This window comes from Chamaea fasciata, unplaced genomic scaffold (genome assembly GCF_029207755.1).
Source record: "Chamaea fasciata isolate MVZ Bird 193981 ecotype frontalis unplaced genomic scaffold, bChaFas1.0.hap1 SCAF_9, whole genome shotgun sequence".
Taxonomy (NCBI): Eukaryota; Metazoa; Chordata; class Aves; order Passeriformes; family Sylviidae; genus Chamaea; species Chamaea fasciata.
Window position 1 is genome coordinate 99,415 of NW_027094094.1, and position 22,262 is coordinate 121,676.

Here is a 22,262-nt window from a genome sequence, read left to right on the forward strand (position 1 = left end):
GCCTGACTAATGGCAATTTATCTTCCTCCCACGAGGAATATTAGAGCCTGTCGATATGGGAGGATCTGCCGACCAGGCATTATGAGCATCAGGGGTTTGAGTCAGAGCATGGTGAGACTCTGGAACTGGGCCGCATGCCCAGGTGCTGAAGATGGGTGGAAAGATCAGAAAAAGAGGGAAGAGGACAGAAAAGTGTCAATGAGCAGGCTGTGCATAGCCAGAGGAGGCATTTGCTGAGAGCACCTCTGAGTATCTACTGCGATTCTCGGGTATTTCTGTGTACTGAAATCCTTCCCACCTTATACACATGGAATAATCTTCAAGCATCACCCAGTCTGAGTTTGACAAAGTCACTGAGTCACAGAATTTACCAGGGAGCCCTTACAGTCTTGATGGGAAAAGCAGGCACTTATAAGCACTGCAATATCATTTTAAATTTTTGTTATATGCTTCTAATTTCACTGTGCTCAGGTCGAATTAGCCTGAGGTCTGGATCTCAAAACTATTAACTCTCACTGATTAGATATTGATACGGGCTATTCTTTTCTGAAACACCATCAGTTTTGCATGCCTTTGCATACCTAACTTGAGACATCTGGAAGCCCGATTTTTTCAAGGCTCTTGGAAAAGCCACAGTTTTTTCAGTGTTTTGACATTGATTCTGTGGCTTTGAAAAGCTTCTGTCTTGAATTTCAAGTACGTAGTCATTGGTCATTTTGGAAAATCTTGTCTTAAATACTTACGGAAGGGGAACAGTGTCATGATAACGACCCATCAGAGGCAGGCTCATAAAACCGTAGTAAAGCACTTTGACAAAGAGGGTGATTTCCCTGACCGTGCTCCACCCAGTAACTGTGGCCTAATGTCCTTCCTAACTGAGGGGCAGGACACACAGTCTTTCCCACTGTGTCTTTGAAACATCATGTCGGGAAGTGACCAGGGACATTCTCTTGTTTGCAGCAGTAAGCTCTCTGAGATGGGACATGCCTCTCACTTCATGTCTATACAAGTGCCAGGTGCACTGCTAGAAAAAACAATCTGCGTACAGGAGAAGTGCCAGCAAGACTGGCAGCATTCAGGGGGGTGGGGAGCGGGGACCTTCTGCTGCCTCTCCTGAGGAAATGGAGTGAGGTTTCATTCCAAATGAAACGTGAGGAGACTGGCTTTGCAAACTTAATGGGTCACATCTTCTGTCTCGTGAAGTGGTGGGGGTCTCTATGGTGTTTTGACTAGTTTGGCCAAGGAGCAGCTCATGATCACCAAACTCAGAACTTGCTTAGCTCAGCTCACTCTCTCTGAAGCAAGTCAAAAAATAGCAGAAAACAGCAAATCATTCCCCTCCTTCTAAACCTGCTGGGTGGAGTACTTCACTCAGTATTCATTCCAATTTCTATTTACACACACAAGAATGTTTCCTAACTCTGGCTCACAGAATTGGTCCTCTCCAGTTCAAATTACAGCACACTTGAAGCTCTTGTTAGATCGTATCATCCATAGCGCCTTGTGAGAACTTACAGCATCCAAAACAAATTCAGAATTGGAAAAAACTATGGAACAGGCTTCTCTACAACGATTTTCAGCTTGTATCCATAGAAATAGAGGTTGGATTGGGAAAACTGCGCTCTGTTATTTTAAATAATCAAAATGTAGTGATTACTGTAAGGTATGTGCTTTGTTTTAAGTGGTCTGACACTCATTTCCATAGAAACAGAGAGAGGATAACAGCCCACTTGTTTGAACTGTCCTGTGGATTCTGTCTGTGTCAGAATGCAGGAATATAAAGCTTTTAAAAATGTGGGAAAGGCCTGGGGTTTTGTTCTTAATTATGGGGGTGGTTTTTTGTTTTTTTTTTTTTTTTTTCTTTGTTTTAATTCTCAAAAGCCAAAAAGAACATTAGGGAACTTCTTGGAAATTTTATTCTGGGCGAATAGAATGAAAATGACAAATACCAGCTCTTAAAAAATTACAGGGGAGAAAGCAGGAAGAAAAAGCAGTAGGATGGGGAGAAGTGTACACACACACACAGAGGAATGTGTGTGTGTGTGTGTAAAAGTATTTCTGAGATATTTTTCTGACAACTCTTGTTATTCTACATTAGATCTAGTGATTTTTTTTCACTAATAGAAGATTTTAGACCATCTAACTGAACTATTTTATTTCAAATTACTATTTTCACATTCACTTTCTTTATTTCACATTGTTTTCTTCTTAACTGACACACTAATTTTATCGGAATTTCCATACACTAAGCAATGATATGAGTTTTGAATTGGCAGTTTGGCTGAAATTCAGGGGAAAATGAATATCAAGGAGAAAAAGAAGTGAAGTGCTCAAATTTTGTCTTTGCTTTTTTAAAGCTTCCATGTAACAACACAATTCCTGCATTTCTGGCACAGTAAAATAATTCCTCCCCAAGTTCAAAAGAGAGAAACTCACTGAAGCAGATGTGATATCTTTCTTGGATTCTAACTTCTAGACTTTCAAGTGATTTTTTTCTTTGGGGAAAAAATGAATCCAATTCCTGTTGCTCGTGAGGGAAGGACAAGGCTGAGATTCTGGAATTCTACATGCTGAACATGTCTGGATTAGTTATATTGTCTTCCAGCAACTGAATATTGCCAGCTTGTAGAAGCAGCTTTCAAGGCTGTAGCAGAGAGGTGCATTCTGCACATCGTGATAAACACTTACTCCCTTCCTGCCTTTGTGTTTTATGCTACTGTCTCCAAGTTTTCTATTCACACACTACCCATCACGGGGGATAGCAGAGATTCGCAAAAATACTTTTTATATTTTAGGGTACTTGGTTTTTAGGTTAATGTTGAATAGCAAAGTAGCCCCCATTCAGCGGGAAAAGAAAAAGAAAGTGTATACATATATCTCAGTGCCATTCTACTGAAAGCATGTCTTCAGTTCCTGTCAGCCACAGTGTCCGTGAGTTTTCCTTCTCCACAGGAAGGCTTCCCTGGAAGATGTGTACAAGCCGGAGCACCCAGCTGCCTCTTGCGCTGTGCTGTCTTTCAGCCCTCCCCGCTTCACCTCCCTGGAGGTTACCTGCATTTCAAACCTCTCCCAGTTCAGTCATTCCACTTGGAAACTGCCTTTGCCTTCGGGTTATACTTGCACACTGCCAAAAGAATGCCAGGCTCATTCCTGCGCTTTGGGATGGTCTTTTGCTTACAGCATCACCAGGCTAGAAAAAGTTACGTTATCTCACTGGGAAGATTCACAAATACTCATCAGGCAACAGCCCTGGCAGACCTTCTGATTCAAAGCCTTTCAAGCACAAGAATGGGATACTTCCCAGTGATTTTGGATGCTGTCTATATTCTTCTGCATTGATTGCGCTTCAATGACTGCCCACAAAATTTGTTTGAATTTTAAAACCCCGCTGTGTTAAGAGAATCTTCCCCCACAAAACCGGGGGACAGACAGTAGAAAAGGTTTGACTGCAGCAATTTGCATTAAGTGTCCTTTGCAGGCTTTGACTATTTCCACCCACCCCTGAAAGAGCCTGGGAGACGGGCATTAACGGCCAATCATTAGGCAATGGCTTTTTGAGATAACAATCAGGCTTGCCTAGTATCAATGAGACCTGTTAAAATTAAGTCTTTGCCTTGCAGAGTCACTTTGTGTTGTCATGTGGGATGCTGAGATGTGACACAGCACGTCCTCTTCCCCTAAGCAGGTTTAATCCCATCTTCTCATAATCTCAAAATTCTGTTTGTCCCTGCCATGGCATCCTGGTTATCAAACCAGCTGTGCTAATTAAAGATGCCTTCCTCTCTGTCTTGCGTGTTCCCACACCCCGGCATTCATTTCTGCCTTTGGCGGGACTGACCTGAGACAGCAAGTGCAGGAAGTGTCCAGCTGAATGATCACCCTGAAGGCAAGGTCCAGGGGAAAAAGAAGGAGAGTAGGGGGAGACAACCACAAGTCTCCTTCCAGTTCCCCAGGTGGAAGGCAGAGGGTAACTGGCTGAGTTCAAAGGCAAACACTGTCCTTATCTGAGGCAACGGTTTCACCTGCAGATCTACTGTTTTCTCTGCCCATCTGTGTTTGCAGTTGCAGATGTTTCAGAGTGATTTTATACTGTTATTTGGGAATCTTTGATCCCATTTATCTGAGTTCACTAACATTTGATGGAACGTCCCTGACCTCAGACAGGTTCATGTGAAACCTGTTTTGCTCTTATCTGCCCAAGACTACGGAGGCATAGTCTGATATATGTGATACCCCGTTGTTTTTCTGGGTGTGAAGAGGGACAAGGTGAGGAATAAAAGTGGGTTCAGATTCAAACATGATGACCAAGTTGGTCAAAGTTCAGTGTAACCTCTGAAAAGAGAGGCCAGACTTTGGAAATTCAAATCTGGATGCATTCCAACTTCAGTTGGAACAGGAGGAGAGGAATAGTTTTAACACAATTAGTTTGGTCCTGTTAGAAATCTATATTATAGGGTTGGCTTTCCGCAAAATGTATGTTATATAAGTAATAATGTTGTAGTAAAAATATAAGTTTTTCTTTTATTTCTTCTATTAGTAAAGAAAACTAAGCATATTAATATTCGCTAATATAGTATGCTTAAACTGTCTATTTAGCCAAAATAACATCCAATAAACATATAAAAAAGACTCTGCTATTTGCTTAAACTGTCTGTTTGGTCAAAACAACATCCAGTAAACATACAAAAAAACCCCTCTACTATTAATATACCAACTATCAAACATCTACCATCTAAAAAAAGCACAAACCAAAGCCCAAATTAAAAGTAATAACAAAAACACAAACAAAAACCACATACTCTAAAAAAGCAACCCCCCAAAAAAGCCATACAAAACAATTCCTAAAATATAAAAACTAATTTATAAAAAAATGAATATTCAACAAACTAATGCAATAAAAAAGTATCTAAAGTATAACTTTAATATAGCAAAGTGTAGACTTAGCTGAGTGCCAAGTCACCCAACCAACCCTATTTTGCTTTTTTAATCTCCCTTATAACTTTATTAAATTTATTTTTAAATTTTACATTTTAAAAAAAATCTCGTTTTTCACAGTTCCATCATCTTTCACCTACTCACTCATGGGTTGTTTTTTTTTGGTTTTTTTTTTGGTTTTTTTTTTTTTTTTCAGGAGAAAGATCAGTGTGAACATGCATGGCAGGATGTAAACAGTTGGATATTCATGTTTACCCACTTTACACCCCAGCACAGCCCCAGGAAGAAAAGATGCTTTCATTCCCCATTTCCAGAGTTGGTTCTAAGCTCTCTTTCCTGAGGACAGCTCTTACAGGAACTGGGAAATGAGTGTCCTGATTTATCCCCTTGAGTCCCTCATACCTTAAAAGAAGCACCAAATGACATTTGAAGGTAGTTTAGCAGGTAGTAATGACAATTTGTTGGAACTTCTCACCGGTTCACTTTTCTGTATCACAAAAGATTACAGGGAACAACTTGGACTCTCTCAAAGTAACTTTAAGATGTTTCCCCACTTTGCAGTGAAGGTTTTAAGCCAAGCCTACACACTTCAAACTCAAGACCCGCTGGAGTCGGAACGCTGCGGGGATGAGGCAAGGAGGTGCCACCGGTGTGAGGAAAGAGAGAAGGTCCTTTTGCAGCCTGGAAGAGTCAGTGCTGTTTGCCCACTGAAATCCCTCACCCAGAGATCCTGCCAGGCGTAGGTCCCAGCTGGGTCCCCTCAGAGACCCGTGAGCCGAGGTGTAAGGGCTGCAGCGGCAGACTTGGCAGGGTCGGGCACGAGGGCCGAGGGCGCCTGGAGCAGGCAAGGCAGGGAAGTTGGGCTGCGGGGGACGGGGAGTGGTGGGGAGCACCTCGCACCTGCCTCGGGAAAAACACAAGCGGGGAAACGCGGTCACGAGTCGCGGTGTGTGCAAGTCCGTGACAGTCCTCCAACCATTGCCAGGCGAGAACGATGGGGGAGACGGTGAGATGGAGCCTCTAGAGCAGAGGGAGGCGCGAACTGCTCGGAGAGGGGTGGGGAGAGCCGGGGAGGGCGGGCGAGGTGCAGCCGGCTCTGAGTCAGCCCGGCGGCGCGATGTGCGCGGAGGGCAGCGCCCGGCACGGCGCCGCCGGGAGCCCGCGTCCCTTCCCGTCCCCTCCCCGCCGCCCCCGCGTCCCGAGCGCCCGCGCCCGCCGGACCCGCTCCCGCCGCGGCCGCTGGCAGGGCTGCTCCGCCCTCGCCCTCCTTCTGCCCCTTCTCCTCCTCCGCCCGCGGGGCAAGGGCAGCCCCGAGGGCGCCAGCCGGGACCGGCCGCACCATGTGAAGCGGCGGGGCTGCCCCCCGCCCCGAGCCGCCCTCTCCCGCACCACGAGGGACGGGGATGCGGGGCAGCGCCCACGCCGCGCACAGGCAGAGCCCGGGCCGGTGCCGATGCTGGGGAACTGGGGCAGAGCCCGGGCCAGGGGAGTGGGGCCGGGCTGAATCCTACAGACCATACGTCAGCCCTAGAATTTCTCTGTCACGCTGAAAGTGATTTGAGCTCGAGCCCTGGAGCATCCCCTTCCCAGGCCCAGTGATTTCAGCTCTTGACCCACAAGCTTTATTTCACGGCCAGCTCGCTTCTTCCAGCTCCACGTGCGCATTCCTCCGACTCTGGCAGCTGAAAACTCTCCACCGTCCACGGGGCAGGGTCTTCATCTTGGCCCCAGCTGAGCAGCAGTTGAGCTCTCACTCTACTGTCTATGCCCAGCCCGCAGTCAATATCCCAGCCCCAGCCCTATAGTGGCAGTCCCAGACCCACGCAATATCCCGGCAGCGGCGGCGTTTCAGGAGCAATCTTACAGCAATCCCTTTTCAGCTCTCCACACCCTCTCCCATTTTCGGGCTCTAGACCCAGCCCCAGCATCAGTATCACACGCCTACAGTCATTTCAGCACACCAATCCTACAGTCTGTACGTCAGCGCTAGAGTTGCTATGGCGCTGGCAATCTCTCTGCCACCCCTCTAGAGATGTGAGCTCACTCCATGGAGTGTCCCCTTCCCAAGCCCAGTGATTTCAGCTCTTGACCCACAAGCTTTATTTCATGGCCAGCTCGGTTCTTCCAGCTCCACGTGCGCATTTCTCCGACTCTGGCAGCTGAAAATTCTCCACCGTCCACGGGGCAGGGTCTTCATCTTGGCCCCAGCTGAGCAGCCATTGAGCCCTGACCCCACCGTGTCTATGCCCACCCCGCAGTCAACATCCCAGCCGCAGCCCTACAGTGGGTATCCCTGACACGGGCAATATCCCAGCAGCACCAGCATTTCAGGAGCTAACAGCAATCCCTTTTAAGCTCTCCACCCTCTCTCCCATTTCTGGGCTCAGTACCCAGCTACAACATCAGTATCACAGGCCTACAGTCATTTCAGCGCACCAATCTCACAGTCAGTTCGTCAGCCCTAAAGTTCCTATGTTACTCTAAAAGTGATTTGAGCTCGAGCCCTGGAGAGTCCCCTTCCCTGCCCCAGTGATTTCAGCTCTTGACCCACAGGCTTTATTTCACTGCCAGCTCTTGTTTCACTTTTGTCTCCATGTCTTCCCAGCACTGGCACATAATAACGTTGCTTTTGGTTCTCAGAGTATGGTTGTTGTTTTAGGTCTAACTCTGTGTTGTTTCAGCACAGCTCTTGTACCCACATTCCAGCCCCAACCTACTAATCCTTACTGCAGCAACAGCTCTACCATCCCTATCCCCCCCTTACAGTAATTTCAGCTCCAGTCACGCAGTTCCCGTCCCGGCTCCATATTCCCTAGACCAGCCCCACAGGGGTTTCACCCCAAACCCTACCATCTTTGTGTCTCCTCCAGCTCTGCTGTCTCAGCTCCAGCTCCTCAGCGTCCCACTGCTTGCCGCTAAAAGCCGCTACTGCTTCTCCCTGCAGCCCAGGACTGTTGATAAGGCCACAAGTCAGTTATTATCATCGCTTCAATGTCCTTAGGAGCTCTACCACCCATCCTCCTGGGTTCCCAGCCCTGGGAACACTTGGCACCTGAAGCCCAACATCTGTCTTCCCCCTCTCGCTGGGTCTCAGCCCAGCACTTGCCCAAAGGCTCCCCTCACCTCCCCCAGGCAGCACCGGGGGCTGGGAAGAGCCACTGGGCCCCTGCTCCCCCATCCCAAAGTGCCCTTGTGTTGGTTCTCGGGCCCTGGTGCCCTCCGAACCCCCACACCCTCAGCCTCTGCTTGGTACCACAGGGCAAGGGCTGGCAACCCCCCAGGCATCTCCTGCAGGCCCTGAGCTGCAGCTCCATCCCCTTCTCCCGTGGCATTTATCCACTCCAGCCCCAGCATTCCCATTGCTCCTCATTGTTTTGGGCCGGCCTCTAGTGCCAAGATCCTTATTCCACACCCTGGGGCTTTATGCCTCCACTGGCCTCGCAACCGGTGTTTCAGCCCTAGCCCTACAACCTTTACTGAAGTAACAACAACTATCTAGCAAAAGAAAACAAAAATAAACCAAAATAATGTAATAAAGCGACGAAATTAATGAAACGGAGTAATAAAGAAAAAAATCATAATTATTTCGAATAAAACAAAATAAAACATTAAAACTGAAAAAAAATGCAGCTTTATTTTTGATATCTTAAGCGTTACTTTGTATCCAGAAACCACGGAAGCACTTCTCCCCTGGTAGCCCCAGCCGGTCTCCCTGCGCCGCACCAAGCCCCGCACCAGCCTCCGGCCGTCCGAGTCACGCAGGGCGCGGCGGAAAGAACCGGGCACGGCCGGCAGCGCTGCCCCAGGACACCGCCAGTCCCCACACGCTAGCACAGACAGACGCGGGAGTCGCGTGCGGGCTCACCGGCGCTCCCCTGACCGGAAGCCGCAAAGATCCCGTCCTGGCGCAGCCGCGCTCCTCCGGCGGCGCTCCTCCGACCGCCCAGTCCCACCCGTCGCTCTCCGCGCCGCCCCGAACTAGCGCCGAGACCCCTCAGGGCACGCTATTTATGCCCCAGGGCCGGGCCACCCCAGCCAATCACAACCTGAGGCAGCGGCGGCCGGGCCAGCCCAACCTATCACAGCGCAGTGTCGGCCCGCCAATCCCGGCCCGCCCGTTCCCGCCCCCCTCGGCTCCGCGACCCCCCGCTGTCCCCTCACGCCCCGCTCCCGCCATTCCGCCCGCTCCCCGCCGTCTCCCCGTTTCCCTGGGAGAACTCCCGGCCGGGACCTCAACGGGGAGCTCCCGCCGCCCTTCCCGGGTCCCGGCAGCACCTGCCGAGGCTGCGGCAGCGGAGGCACGGCTCCGCTCGTTCCCAAAGCCGGGGCGGCGGGAGGGACGCCTCAGGCGAACGGGGGACCGGGACCGGGCTGAGGGGCCGGGCCGCGACTGAGCGGGCTGATCTGGGCGGGACCGCGCCCGGATTGAAAGGGCGGCTGTGATTGGACGGGGCGGAGAAAGGCGGGCCGGGATTGGCGGGGCTTGGCAGCTGAGGCTGCAGCCAATGGGAGCGCGAGCGCTCAGGCGGGCGGAGCCAGGGGCGCTCGGGGGTCCGCGGTTGCCCGGGGTCCCGCTCCCGAGACCCCCGTCCCCTTCTCCGACCCTCCCTGTGCCCCGGTCCCGGCTGAAAGGCCCCTGCAGAGCCCCCACCGGAGCGCCCGTCGGCACTCGGGGCAGGGAGGGGCGTAGCCGGCAGCCCGGCCGGGAGCGGTTCCGAGTCGCCAAGGCGGACTCTGCGGTAGCAGCGCGGGCCAGGGAGCGGCGGCGACGTGGGGGGGAGGGGGGTCGGCGGCGGGGAGCGGGGGCGCGTGCAGAGCCCGCTGCCGGCTGTGGGCGCCTCTTTCCCCGCAGCGGTTCCGCTTCTGCGGGGACTTGGGCCGCCCCGACTGGGTGCTGGCCGAGATCAGCGCTGGGAGGATCAGCACCCTGGCCAAGATACTCAAGTGCCCGCCCCCCGCCTGCTGCGGGCCCGCTGCTCACCGCGGTGGGGGCCAAGCGTTTCAACACTACAATGGCATAATCAGCAACATTATTTAATCTCGTGTTCTTCATGCAAGCCTCAGCGTTAAGAACACTACCGGCCTCTTCTAGTAGTAATAATATGCGTATATTATGCATATGTTATTAGTATTAATATTTAGGTAAGAATTGTTAGTGTTAACACTGATAGTGAGTGTGTTAGCTGGTGTTTACCGTGGTGCTCTGCTCTCCCACAGTATGACAAGATCCCGAAGCTGCCCTTAGATGCAAAGTTAGGTGAGCACTGCTGTCCTTACCACGATCCCCTGATGGAGCCATGCTCCAGGCATGGGCAGCAGTGTGTCTGGGGATGCCTTTCCAAGGTGACAGAGCTCACCCCCCCTCCCGTCTGCAGAGTCGGGGGATTTGAAGGCGACCATTGCTGTCCTCGGCTTCATCCTCTCCAGCGCGGCCAAGCACTGGGTAGATGGTGAGTCTCTGTCAGGTGACCTGCAGCAGCTGGGACTGCCCAAAGGTTCCTCAGGCGTGCTGGGATGTTGCTGACAGTTCCCAGCCTTGCCTTCACATCCAGATGGAGGGCAGGCTGGCTGCTGTGCTGTCCTCTGTCACCTCCCTTCTGTCCATCAGTCCCTGGGGCCTCCCCAGGTGCTTTGGTGGAGTTTGGCAGCTTCAGGTCTGGTGTGAGCAGAGGGGTTCTTCTCTTGTCTCCCCTCAAGAGCAGAGCATGCCAGCGCCTTGTGCCATTCCTTTGAGGAGAAGCAGAGCCCCTTCCAGGACTGGCTCAGTGCCTGCAGCCTGAGGTGTGAGCGGGGTGTTGGGTCTTAACAGGAGTGTGGGGGTCAGTGTAAATCACCATGCTGGAGTGAACCGGGGTGCTGACACCATCCCACTCCCCACCGTACTGACCCAGCTGGGCTCAGTGTGCTGGCACGTGGATTACACCCTCAGCTCCAGCGAGTTGCAGGAGGTCAATGAGCCCGTGGTGCACCTGACCTTCAGTGTGCGGGACAGAGTGTGAGAAAATGACAGCTGTCCCTGCAATGCTCTCGGCCAACAAGTTCCAGGTGCTGCTGGCAGGTGAGGCGCCCGGAGGGGTGGCAGCAGGGAGGATTCTGCAGGGGAAGGTGCTGTGGGAGGCACGCTGGGAAGGGGATGCTGGAAGGGATGCTGCAATACCAGCAGCTCCCCCACATCTCCGTCCTCTCTCTGCAGTTCTGAAACAGCCCTGCCATTCCCTCCATCTGCCCCAGACCGCTCACCATTCATTTGCAGGCTTGGTTTGATAACCAGGATGCCATGGCAGGAACAAACAGAACTTTGAGATTACAGAAGATGGGATTAAACCTGTTTATGGGAAGAGGAGAGATTCAATCAACCCCCTACGAAAAAGATGCTGTAAAATGCATGAGCTGTTTGTATGATCTTTTAACCTAATTATTGTAGTAGAAACTATTAACCTTCCTGAAATGGTATACAAGCTTTTGGAAAACCTCAGTGAAACCAAATTCTGATCACTGAATCAGTCTTCCTGTGTCTCCTTCAATCGCCAGTAGCTGAAGGGCCAAGGAAGGGACGTGCTCGTGGGAGGAGGAAAGTGACTGCTGCTCCAGCCTTGCCTGAGGTGCCTCCAAGTGTCAGAAGAAGCTGCTGGACATCTGCTCGCAGGGCCAAAGGTGAGACTGGCAGTCCCTGTGGGGGCTGTGGGGAGCTCTCCCACAGCCCATGGGGCAGAGCCAGATATGCCCTCTGACTCCTCATTTCCCTCTTCCTTCTCCAGGTGCAGCCCCTGCCATGTGAGTGTCACCTGCTGCCACCTCCTGAGGGACATTTAAGGGGCCAAGAGGAGCTCAGGCAGGGCCTGGCCACAGACGGAGCTGCCCTGTACCTGTGCTCACGCTTCTTTGCTACTGTTGCACCCTGCCAGTGTGGGAGGGAGAAGCTGAGCCTGGTGGTGGGGCTTTTTATGGCCGGCCACAGGCATTTCAGGGGAAAAGGGTGAAAACCACATGCTGTGCTGGACTCTGACTCTTTCCTCTCCCTCTTCCCTTTCCGGCTGCTGATCCACTGCTTTTAGTTGACTAATAAAGTATTTTGTGTAGAAATCACCGTGCGTGCCTTTTCATGGGAAGGATAAATCCCTGTGCCCAGTCTCTTCCCCACAGGGGCTGAAGCAGACTTCCCCTCCACCTCATCCCCAAAAAATAAAGGTAAGCTCAGCCTCCCCAGTCCCAGGAGTGAGATACTGCTCAGAGGCAGACACTAAAAGAGCAACTACAACAAAGCCCCTGGGAGGAGGAAGGTCAGTGCAGTTACCTGGAAACAAGTTAAAAAAACAGGCTCCAGCTTGTTTTTACATAATCCTCTTGATTTTTTTGTGTTTCCTCTTCTGCAAGGGTGGTGCAAGGGACAGGCAGAGGGAGAAGGAAGGGAGTAGAGTGTGTCTCTACACTCACTGCTAGGCAAGATGAAGGCTGCAACACAGGAGTCACTGTGGAATCTGCTGCTCCCCAAACCTCTATGGCTGGAGCAGAACTTGTGCACACCAGCCTTTCTGCACCTTTGTCCACACTTAAAGAACTCAGAACTTGCTCAAGACCACCTACCCTGGCTGGGCAGTGGGCAGCTGTCCTCCTTCCCTGAGGAGCAGGGTTGTTCAAGCGCGTCTCTGCAACACTTGGGTGCAGGACATGGGGACACTGCTGTTCCCTGGAACTGCTGCCTTGCACAACGCTCGGGATGGGGAACAGCTCAGTCTGTGATTTGAGCTCACAGTGTTGGCCTGGGTGGCTGCAGGAGGACCAGGAGGTCAGAGAGCACACGAAGGCTGCAAAGGAAAGCCTCAGGCCCTGTGGCTCCAGCAGCAGGTGGCCCCACACAGCCAGATGCTCCAGGAGGTCACAGCTGGGGGACAAAGCACAGGGCTGAAGGGACTGATCTCCATCGCCACATGCCCCAGCCCTTCTGCAGGGACTCACAGCATCGCCTCCGTAACGGGGAGGGAGGCCTGGAGCCGGGCGGTGACTGTGCTGCCATGGGCCTCGTACAGCCAAACCACCAGAGCCTCAGCCCTTTCCTCGGCCTTTGGGGCAGCTCAGACAGACGAGACAGGCATCATCTCTCCAACACCAGTTGCTGTGCTCAGCTGAGCCTGGCCACCACTCGGTGTGGGTGAAAGAGCAAGCCCTGCCCAACAACAGCACCTCAGCCCCCCTGCCCTCCCCTCGTCCACCCCAGCACCTGCCTGACAGTCTCCAGCACGATGGCAGGTGAGCTGACAGAAAAGGCACTCCAGGATGGGCACTGGGCACAGCTGGCTGGACCACATGGAGGGGGCAATTCAAACTGTGGGCTTGCTGAATCACACCAGCCTCCTGAACGGAACCTGCAGCACAAGAACCTCCCTCCAGTCAGCCTCTGTACACTGATGGGCTGCACGACGGAGAGGGATTAAAAAAGAACAGGGACAGCAAACAGGACACAAGGATCCCATGGGAAACAGTGGCACGGGGAGCACCACAAAGCCACAGAGAATAAGCATGAACACGAGGCGTGGAGAAAGATGGAGAAAAAGAGAGAGTGCCAAACACATGGCAAGGACAGAGGGATACAGAGACAAAGAGGGAAACAAGGACCCAGAGAGGAAATGACCACAGCACACCAGTGGGGAAAGACAGGCAAGATGCTTCTCACTCCAGCCACTACACAAGTGCAGCTTCCCTGGAATTTCATGCTCAGCATCTCTTCCAAGCTCAACAGGTGAACAAACAGGTACCGCAAACACCTCCTTTCTTTGGACAAACCCATTGGGAGAACCTGGAATCCAAGGATGGATCTTAACATGGCAGTCCCACTTGCTACTCTCCACCTTTTCTCCAGCTTAGTCCTGGGCTGGAAAACAAAAAACAACAAACACTTAAAAACCAATCTAGAGGTGTCTTGAGGATGGCCAGGCCTGGGAGAAAGAGAGGTCCCACTACGACCCTCTTGGCCTTTTCCCACTCTGAGGACCTGTGGAAATGCCCATACAGTCCCTAGGTGGACAGCCTGGGATGTTTTCTGCACACCAAATGCCACAGCCCTAAGCACCAGAAACCGGAAGATGGTCGGGATTGCAATTCACAGCCTCAGTGAAACCTGTGTGGGACATCAGTGTGCAGAGGAATTAAAAGTCACCATTTTTAATAGTTAAAATATCCATGGAAGTTACTGGCTACTTAAAACAGTGTGCTTCATACAGCCTCCCATGCTTTTGGATTTATCAAAAGAAGCAGCTGCAGGTTCCTTCCTTTTGGAGCCCAATTCCAAACAGGAAACTTCTCACATCTGCTCCTGAGAGAGACAAATGGAACTTCAGGAGCTCAGGAAAGCGACTCCCTCCCCTGAGTCACGTCTCACCTGTCCGAGCACCCACAGAGCTTTTATACTACCTCTCTCTCAGCTTTCCACGTTCATTTAAATGTAAGAAGCCTGCAAGCTCTGCCCCAGCCGCATCTTCCCTGCGCCCCAGCACTGCCCCACCCGCTCAGGTGCTGCTCCCTTCTGCTGCGCTGCCCCTCGCCACGGGGCCGAGGTGGGAGAAACCGCAGGTTTTGCTTCCCAGGAAAGGCTCCGCCGGGCGGCCCCAGCCGGCCCCGCTGCTCCTCCCCGGCTCCGTGCCCGCGTCGGGACCGCCTTCGCCCCACGCAGCCCCGGCCGCCCGCTCCCGGCCCGGCTCCGCTCGGGGCCGCCCCCCGCGGCTGCCACCGCCGTCCTCGGGGCTTCTCCCGGGACCGGCCGTTCTCCGCTCCGCTTCAACCGCGCTGCGGCAGCTCCCGCCCTCCTCCATTGTCAGCACAGCCCTCACGGCCGCCACTGCCGCAGCCGGGGCCCGCGCCCGGCGCTCCCGAGCCGCTGCCGGCGGCCCCGCGGGGTGTTACCGGTCAGTCTCCCTTTCTTTACCTGAGTCCCAGCCAGGTTTTCCGGGCAGCTTTCAAGAAATGTGGCTGTAACTGCAGATCAAAAATGAAGTAATTGTGATTGCATAACTGGGGTGAGGAATGACTTTCTGGGTGTGAACAGAAAGCAGCCGCTGCTGCTGGTCGGGCCGGCCGCCGCCCGGCTCCAGCAGCGACAGCGAGTGCTCCCGCTCCGGGCACAGCGGCCCCCGACATCGCCTTCGAACCGCCGGCCGAGGAAGCGACAGGGAGGGCGGGCACCGGTCCGGGATCACCCCGAACTGCCCTCGGCTGAGTCCGACTGCTGGCCGAAAGTCGGCGATTTTCGTCAAGCCTCGGCTATTTTCGGCTGCACTCGGTTACAATAGGTTGCGAGCAGCGTGCCAGGACTTCCGCCCGTCCTCGCCGCCATACTGGTTGAGGCTGAAGCCACTTCCGGTCGAACCGTCATCTTTGGTGCGGGCACTCGCTGGGGTGCCCCCCCGCTGCTGGCACAGGCGCCTGGCTCAATGGACCGCCGGCAGCGGCGCCGCTGCGCCCCCATCCCGTGTCCGCACACCCGCAAACGCCGCGGAAAATCGCGCCCGGACGGCTCCGGGGTCCGGGTGGCGCGCGCAGGCAGCCGGCGGCCACGCGCCCGGGCTCCTTGCCTTTTTCCCTCCCTTTCGGCCCCGAGCTGCGGGCGGGCGGGCGGCAGTGCCGCCCCCGAGCTCACAATGCGGGGCTGCCACGCGCCTCGGGGACGGGCGGGGGGGACAGCTGCACTACCGCTCTTTGCCCACAGGGTGGCAGCATTGCCGCACATATCAGACGGGACGGGCGGGGGGGGAGCTGCACTACCGCTCTCTGCCCACACGGTGGCAGCATTGCCGCACAGATCAGACGGGACGGGCGGGGGGGGACAGCTGCACTACCGCTCTCTGCCCACACGGTGGCAGCATTGCCGCACAGATCAGACGGGACGGGCGGGGGGGAAGCTGCACTACCGCTCTCTGCCCACACGGTGGCAGCATTGCCGCACAGATCAGACGGGACGGGCGGGGGGGGACAGCTGCACTACCGCTCTCTGCCCACACGGTGGCAGCATTGCCGCACAGATCAGGCGGGACGGGCGGGGGGGGGAGCTGCACTACCGCTCTCCGCCCACAGGGTGGCAGCACTGCCGCGCGGCGGCGCGGAGCGGAGCCATAAACGAACGTGCCCAGGAATGCCCTGGCGAACAGCCTCCGGAATAAATGGCCCAAAAGACCCCCGAGCACACCTGCGAGAGCCCTGCCAGCAACCAGACCGAAACAAAAAAGCCTTTCGTTCAGGCTCTATTCCAAAAATCCCCCCCAAATTCCCCAAACATCCTGAAAACATACCCCTTAAATCCCCCCAAATCCCCCAAAACATCCCCAAAAGTCTCGCAGAAATTCCCTAAAAATCCGCCAAAAAATCCCCCAAAACACCCCCTAAATCCTCCAAAAATCTCCCAAAACTACTCGAAAAATCTTCCAAAATCCTCCAAACATCACACAAAAATCCTCTAAAAATGCTCCAAAAATCCTCAAAAAAATTAAAAAAAAACCCTACAAAAATCCTCCAAACCCCCCCAAAAAACCCCACAAAATCCTTCCAAAATCCCCCAAAATCCTCCAAAAATCCCCCAAAGACCCCAAAAAATTCCCCCAAACTTCCCCAAAAATCCCGCAAAAATTCCCCCCAAATCCCCAAAAAATCCTCCAAATATGCTCTAAAAATCCCCCCAAAATCCCCCAAAACTTCCCCAAAAATCTTGCAGAAATTCCCCAAAAATCCGCCAAAAATCCTCCAAATATACTCTGAAAATCCCCCAAATATCCCTCCAAAAATCCCTGAAAAATCCCCAAAAATCCTCCAAATACACTCCAAAAATCCCCTCAAATCCCCCTAAAAATCCCTCCAAAATCCTCCCAAAAATCCCCCAAAAATTCTCCAAAAAATCCCCCCAAAATCCACAAAAAATCCCTCCACAATCCCCCAAAATCCCCTCAAACCCCTCCAAAAATCCCCGAAAAAATCCCCCAAAAATGCCCCCACAGGCGCAGGGATTTCACAGGCTCGTGGAAGGTGCTGGCCAGGCCCTGCTCCTCCAGGAGCTGCAGCACGATGGAACTGAGCACTCCAAGCTCCCTGGAGAGCCCAGCTGAGGCGCTGCTGGCCTGGCTGAGCCGGGTGTAAAGCCTGAAGAGGTCGTTCCTCAGTGTCTCATCCCTGAGAATCTCGTGCGTGGCAGGCAGGCATGGTGGGACGTGGTTCCGCAGCCACCTCAGGGCTGGGGACACGTCCTGCTCCCTGAGGAGGCTCTGCCTGGCCAGGGACCTCAGCAGCCCCTCGGTGACCACGTGAGTGGACGCACAGGTGACGGCCACTGCCTCGCCCCCAGGTTCACCGGCTCTGAGGGTCTCCCCTCCCTGTGTGGAGGGTGGTGCTGGGAAAACAGGCTCCCCATGGGCAAGGATGGAATTCAGGTGTTCTCTGCATTTCTCCAGCTCGGACACTTCCACATCTGCAGTGGCGTCATCTTCTTCCACCTCGTTCTTTTTCCGAGTGTGATGATTTTTCCAATGAGGTTTGAGCTTTGTGCTTGTCTTTAGTATTTTCTGTAAGAAGAAAACCACCATCAAAACAAACATCAGATACTCCAAAGGATTTTCCTGGTACAAAATTGTGCAAGTAAGGTGCTGTCCTGTGTTGATTCAGTTGTTACCATGGTAAGCACCAGCCTCGTTAAGCAGCCTCATGGAGCCTGTGCTGTTCCAAGGGGCTCCGGGAGCTCCCAGGGACTCCAGGCTGGAACGCTATTCCAAACTGGATCACCCAGCCTGGAGATGAGAGAAGCTCCTCAAGCCTGGAGCAACACAACCCACACACAGAAGTTATAGCTATCACTCCATAAACTCCTTTCAGGTCTTTCTGAAAAGTTTTAAAGGGTGAGAAAAAATTTAGAAAAGCTAAAGCTTTTACAGTATCCCCTAAATACAAGATACTTTTTTAACTGATACAGAACGTTGAAACAAACCTACAGAAGCTTTAATGTGCACCAAAAGCAGTTGCTTTTGGTAGGAAACCAGTGTTGTTTTAAGACCTCCCCCTCCCAAATTCCTTGCACTTTTTGTTCACAGAGAAGTCACACATGTCCTGATATATTTTTCCTTTCTTCAAAAATGACAACATCAAGAAATGTCAACTATTTAATTTCTGCTTGCTTTATTTATTTATTGTTTTTACTTACACATCACTTTCAGATCCCCATCCACACTCAGAATCTTTCAAACCTTTGAGCACAGAGCCTCCAGGCACCGCTTTTTCTTTTCCGATTTCATTAAAGAATACCATTTTTCAAAGCCTGACATGAGATTTGCAACTAAGTTTCATTTTAAAGCTCTTCTCCCTTTTAAACTGTGTTTCCTCAAAGCTTCCAAATTGTGTTAAAGTTAGAATTCACCACAAGGAAGACCTGAAAAATGCCTTGCCATTTCCTTTCCTCCTCCCTCAAGCTCCACCAGGCTGGCAGAAGGCATTAGTACTGTTTCCAGAGCAGTTGGCCTCACTTGGACTGTTGGTCTGTAACGGCTGCAACAAAATACGCCCTCCTGGAAGCAGTTCAGCACTTACTGATCACTTCTTTGTTTTGGCACTTCTCAGCCAGGGCCTGCGGGTCCTCCTGCAGATGCAGGTCTTTGCTGACAAGGCTCCACTTGTGCAGCAGGAGGAGCAGGAGGAGCAGGAGCAGCAGGAGCAGCAGGAGCAGCGGGAGCAGCAGCTCCCTGCTGGAGAGGACGCTGTCGTTCACCTCATCTCCCTAAAAGCTTCAACAGCAACAGCACGGTGTTCCTGCACAGAGCTGAGGGGGCCGAAGAACTCGGTCAGCCTGGCCAGATCTACATGAGTCCTGCCGAAAGGAAACACAAATGCCACGTGTTTTCCTGCGTGCTAATTAATGAGTACAACTGAGTACACTCAGCCAGAGCTGCGGGGAGCCGAAACTGTCCCCGGGAAGCCCTGCCCGGAAAACCGGGGTGTCCCCCCCCAGCCCCTCCGCTCCCTACGCAGCGCTCAGCTTTGTGGCAGAGAGCAGCCGCCTCCTGCTGCTGGCTGCTGCCGGCTGCGGGAGGGGGACGGCTGGGGGCAGCTCCGCCGACTGTTCTGCCCCGATTCTTCTGTGTTTTCCCCTATTTCCCCGGGGCCAGAGGGGAGCAGGGGTGGTAACTGGGGCCAGAGGGGAACAGCGGGAACGTGCGGAGCGAGCCGGCCGCCCGGCACGGCAGCCAAGCCCAGGCCGCCGGCCGCGGCAGAACCTCGGCAGAGAGAGGCGCCGCCGCCGCTGCCTGCCGGCGCGGGCCCGGCTCCCGCCCGCCCGCCCGCGGCGCCGCCGAGCCCACAGCCCGTGGCCGCGCACCCGGACACGCCGCGGAAAATCGCGGCCGGGCGGCGCCGTGGCCGGGATCGCGCGCAGGCAGCCGGCGGCCACGCGCCCGGGGTCCTGCATCTTTCCCCCCTTTTTGCCACCTGCTTTGTGCGGGCGGGCTGCAGCGCCGCCCCCGGGCTCACGGGCCGGGGCGACCACGCGCGTCGGGGACGGGCACGGGGGAGAGCTGCACTGCCGCGCTCTGTCCACACGGTGGCAGAACTGCCGCACAGCTCGGCCCGGGGCTGCCACGCGCTCCGGGCGGCGGCGCAGAGCGGAGGCAAAAAAGAACGTGGCCAAAAATGCCCTTCCAAAAATCCTCTAAAATAAATAGCCCAAAAGACTCCCAACCACAACTACAAGAACCCTGCCACTAACCAAATTGAAACCAAAAAAGCCTTTACTTTAAACGATGTTCCAATATTTTTTGTATTTATTTTTATATTTTATCATTACCACTTATACTTTACATTCATATCTACGTGTATTATATATAATACACTAAAATATATTTTTACAGTTTTATATTCTATATTTCGTGTTTTTATATTTATATATTATATAAATTATATATTTATATACTTCCTCTTTTTATTGTGTATTTCTATTTATATTTTTTCTACTTTTGTATTTATTTTTTACATTTGTTTTTGTTTGTATTTTAAATTATATATTAAACTTTATGAATTCATTAACCTAACACATCAGAATCACAATTAGTTAGAATTAAATTAGGCTGCCTTTCAAAGAGGTAAAGATTTAATTTTTATTAAAATAATACTGGTATGTTTTTCTTTATGTGTGTTTTTTGTTGTTTGTTGGGGGTTGGCTTCGGTGTATATGTTTGCTTTGGATTTTTTTTGTTATGAGGTTCAGAGAGTTATGAGCAACAATGAAGTTTGGAGATTTACAAAATAAAATGTCCACTTTGTTTTATTGCCTACCTCTGAAATACACCTCGACATCATGTTACTGCTGGTAATACTGCACAAGGCAGAGCTAGGATTTTACAGGTCCTCATTTTGGCAGTCTTGATGACAAATGTCTCTTCCAGGACTGTGATGCATTTCGGGGGCAAGCAGAGAACGGAGGCAAAAGTTGCCAGAGAGCCCTTTCTATTCCCTTCAGCCCCAGCACCTGTTCTTATGGTTTCAAGGCACTTGACTGGTTCGTTCCTAGATAAAAACGTTATGGCATTATTTTCAAAACTACTGCCCATCTCTGGTCAGAGTTTCCTACATTCCTGTATACAATAGAGTGGATAGAGAGAGGGTTTTTTTCCTAGCGATTTGAGAGATAAATTCCTATTCTTTAGCGATACCTATAAAATGGAAAAACTTTACAGGCTTTACTATTCTACAACCACCCGCGCCTGTGAATTTTCTGGCAACTTCGGGTCCCTCTGGGAGAGGGCATCCAGCATGACCCCTCCTCATTCCACAGTCACCTGCGCCTCCACCGCAGCGTGGCTCCCTCCCCTAGGGATCCCCAAACGGTACCCCAAATGACACCAGAGCCCCCGAACCTCCATCCCCTCCCCCTCAGCCTTTTTTCCTCATCCCCAAAGAAGGCACACACAGAACGAGTCAAACTGCCCTGGGCAGCAGCGCGGCGCTTTATTCAAGCCCTTCCCAGCTGTACATCCCCCCAAAAAGGGGCTCTGCTGCAACAAGAAAGGGGGACAGCTCCCAGAAGGCCCGAAGTTCCTCGCCTGCCCCGCTGGCACAGGCCAGTGGCCGGCCCACGGCACGGGAGCGGCGTGGCCCAGGACGCGGCCGCGGCTCCGGCTCCGCTCCGTTCCTGCGCTGCAGCCCGTGGCTCCTCCCTTCCCTACGATGCTGCTGCTGCCGCTCCCGGGAGGCTGCAGCACCGGCATCCCGACCTGCGCTCACGGACCCGTCCGGCAGAGGGATGGGAGCACCAGGGACAGACGACGAGAGGCAGAAAGAGGGAGTGGGAGCAGAGAGGACACAGGAAGAAAAGGAAGAACGGGGTGCAGGACGAAAATGATAAAAAAACCAAATCAAAACAAAACGAAACTGAGATGGGCACCACGACAGAGAGGGATAAAATAAGAACAGGCGCAGGGAACGGGAAACAAGAATCCAGTGGGAAACAAGGACACGGGGAGCACCAAAGGACCACCGAAAATAAAACAGGAACACGAGTGAGGCATGGAGAAGGACGGAGAAAAAGACAGAGTGCCAGACACACAGCGAAGACAGGGAAACAAAGAGGGAAACAAGGACAGAGAGGGACAATGACCACGGCAAGACGGGCGAGGCGCGGCGCAGTCATGGAGACGTAGAGGCACGGCCAGCAAGGCAGATGCTTACCAAGAGAAGGGTACAATGAGTGCGAAGGACTGGGCAGCAGCTGCAGACAGGTACAGGGAAAAAGGACAGCAAGAGGGACAAAGAAATACAGTAATGGTGCAGGACAAAGGAAAAAGGAGAGGAAGAAAGATGGAGAAATAAAGATGCAGGCAGGAAGTGAGCCAGAGAGACAAAAAGCAGGACAGAACAGGGAGAGGGATTGAGTAACATATATTAAATAAATGTTGAGTATTTATTTCATAAAAGAAAAACAAGAACAAGAGAGAGTGAAGTAGTGAAATGGAACGGGATGGGGAGCACACAGGACAAAAAGACACACCTGACAGAGAAAAGGGGTGGAAAGTTGGATATAAGGCTGAAAGAAAACCAGGAACAAACCCCAGGACTAATTATTAGAGAATGTGGCTGATGAACGTGTCAAAAACCCACCAGCTCAAACACAACTGGTTACTGTCACAGCTTGGCCTGGGACTCATTAATTAACATCTGTCTCTTGGCAGGACCATAAAGCCTCTGATAAAACATGAGGTGAAACTGAATGGTTGATGTACTCCAGCTTTGGTAGTGCTCAGCCCTATTCCCAGCCCGTGCGCCAGTGAACACCTCCGAACCTTTTCTCAGGGAAATTTCACCTTTTTCTGTTC

At 52.7% G+C, this 22,262-nt stretch overlaps 2 long non-coding RNA genes across 4 annotated transcripts; one reads left to right on the top strand and one right to left on the bottom strand.

Annotated features, from left to right (window-relative positions):
- The first annotated feature begins 10,920 nt into the window (after positions 1-10,920).
- Positions 10,921-12,098, top strand: LOC136293740 (uncharacterized). 3 transcript variants are annotated; one of them, XR_010722254.1, is made up of 3 exons: positions 10,921-10,993; positions 11,189-11,589; positions 11,694-12,098. It is a non-coding gene; the product is annotated as an uncharacterized lncRNA (long non-coding RNA). The 3 variants fall into 3 exon arrangements; XR_010722253.1 differs by lacking the exon at positions 10,921-10,993 and having other exon boundaries at positions 11,243-11,327; positions 11,467-11,589; XR_010722252.1 differs by lacking the exon at positions 10,921-10,993 and having other exon boundaries at positions 11,245-11,331; positions 11,467-11,589.
- Positions 11,174-15,129, bottom strand: LOC136293742 (uncharacterized). The gene is made up of 3 exons (XR_010722255.1): positions 14,855-15,129; positions 13,158-13,804; positions 11,174-11,260 (listed from the first exon to the last, which is right to left on the bottom strand). It is a non-coding gene; the product is annotated as an uncharacterized lncRNA (long non-coding RNA).
- Positions 15,130-22,262: the final 7,133 nt, after the last annotated feature.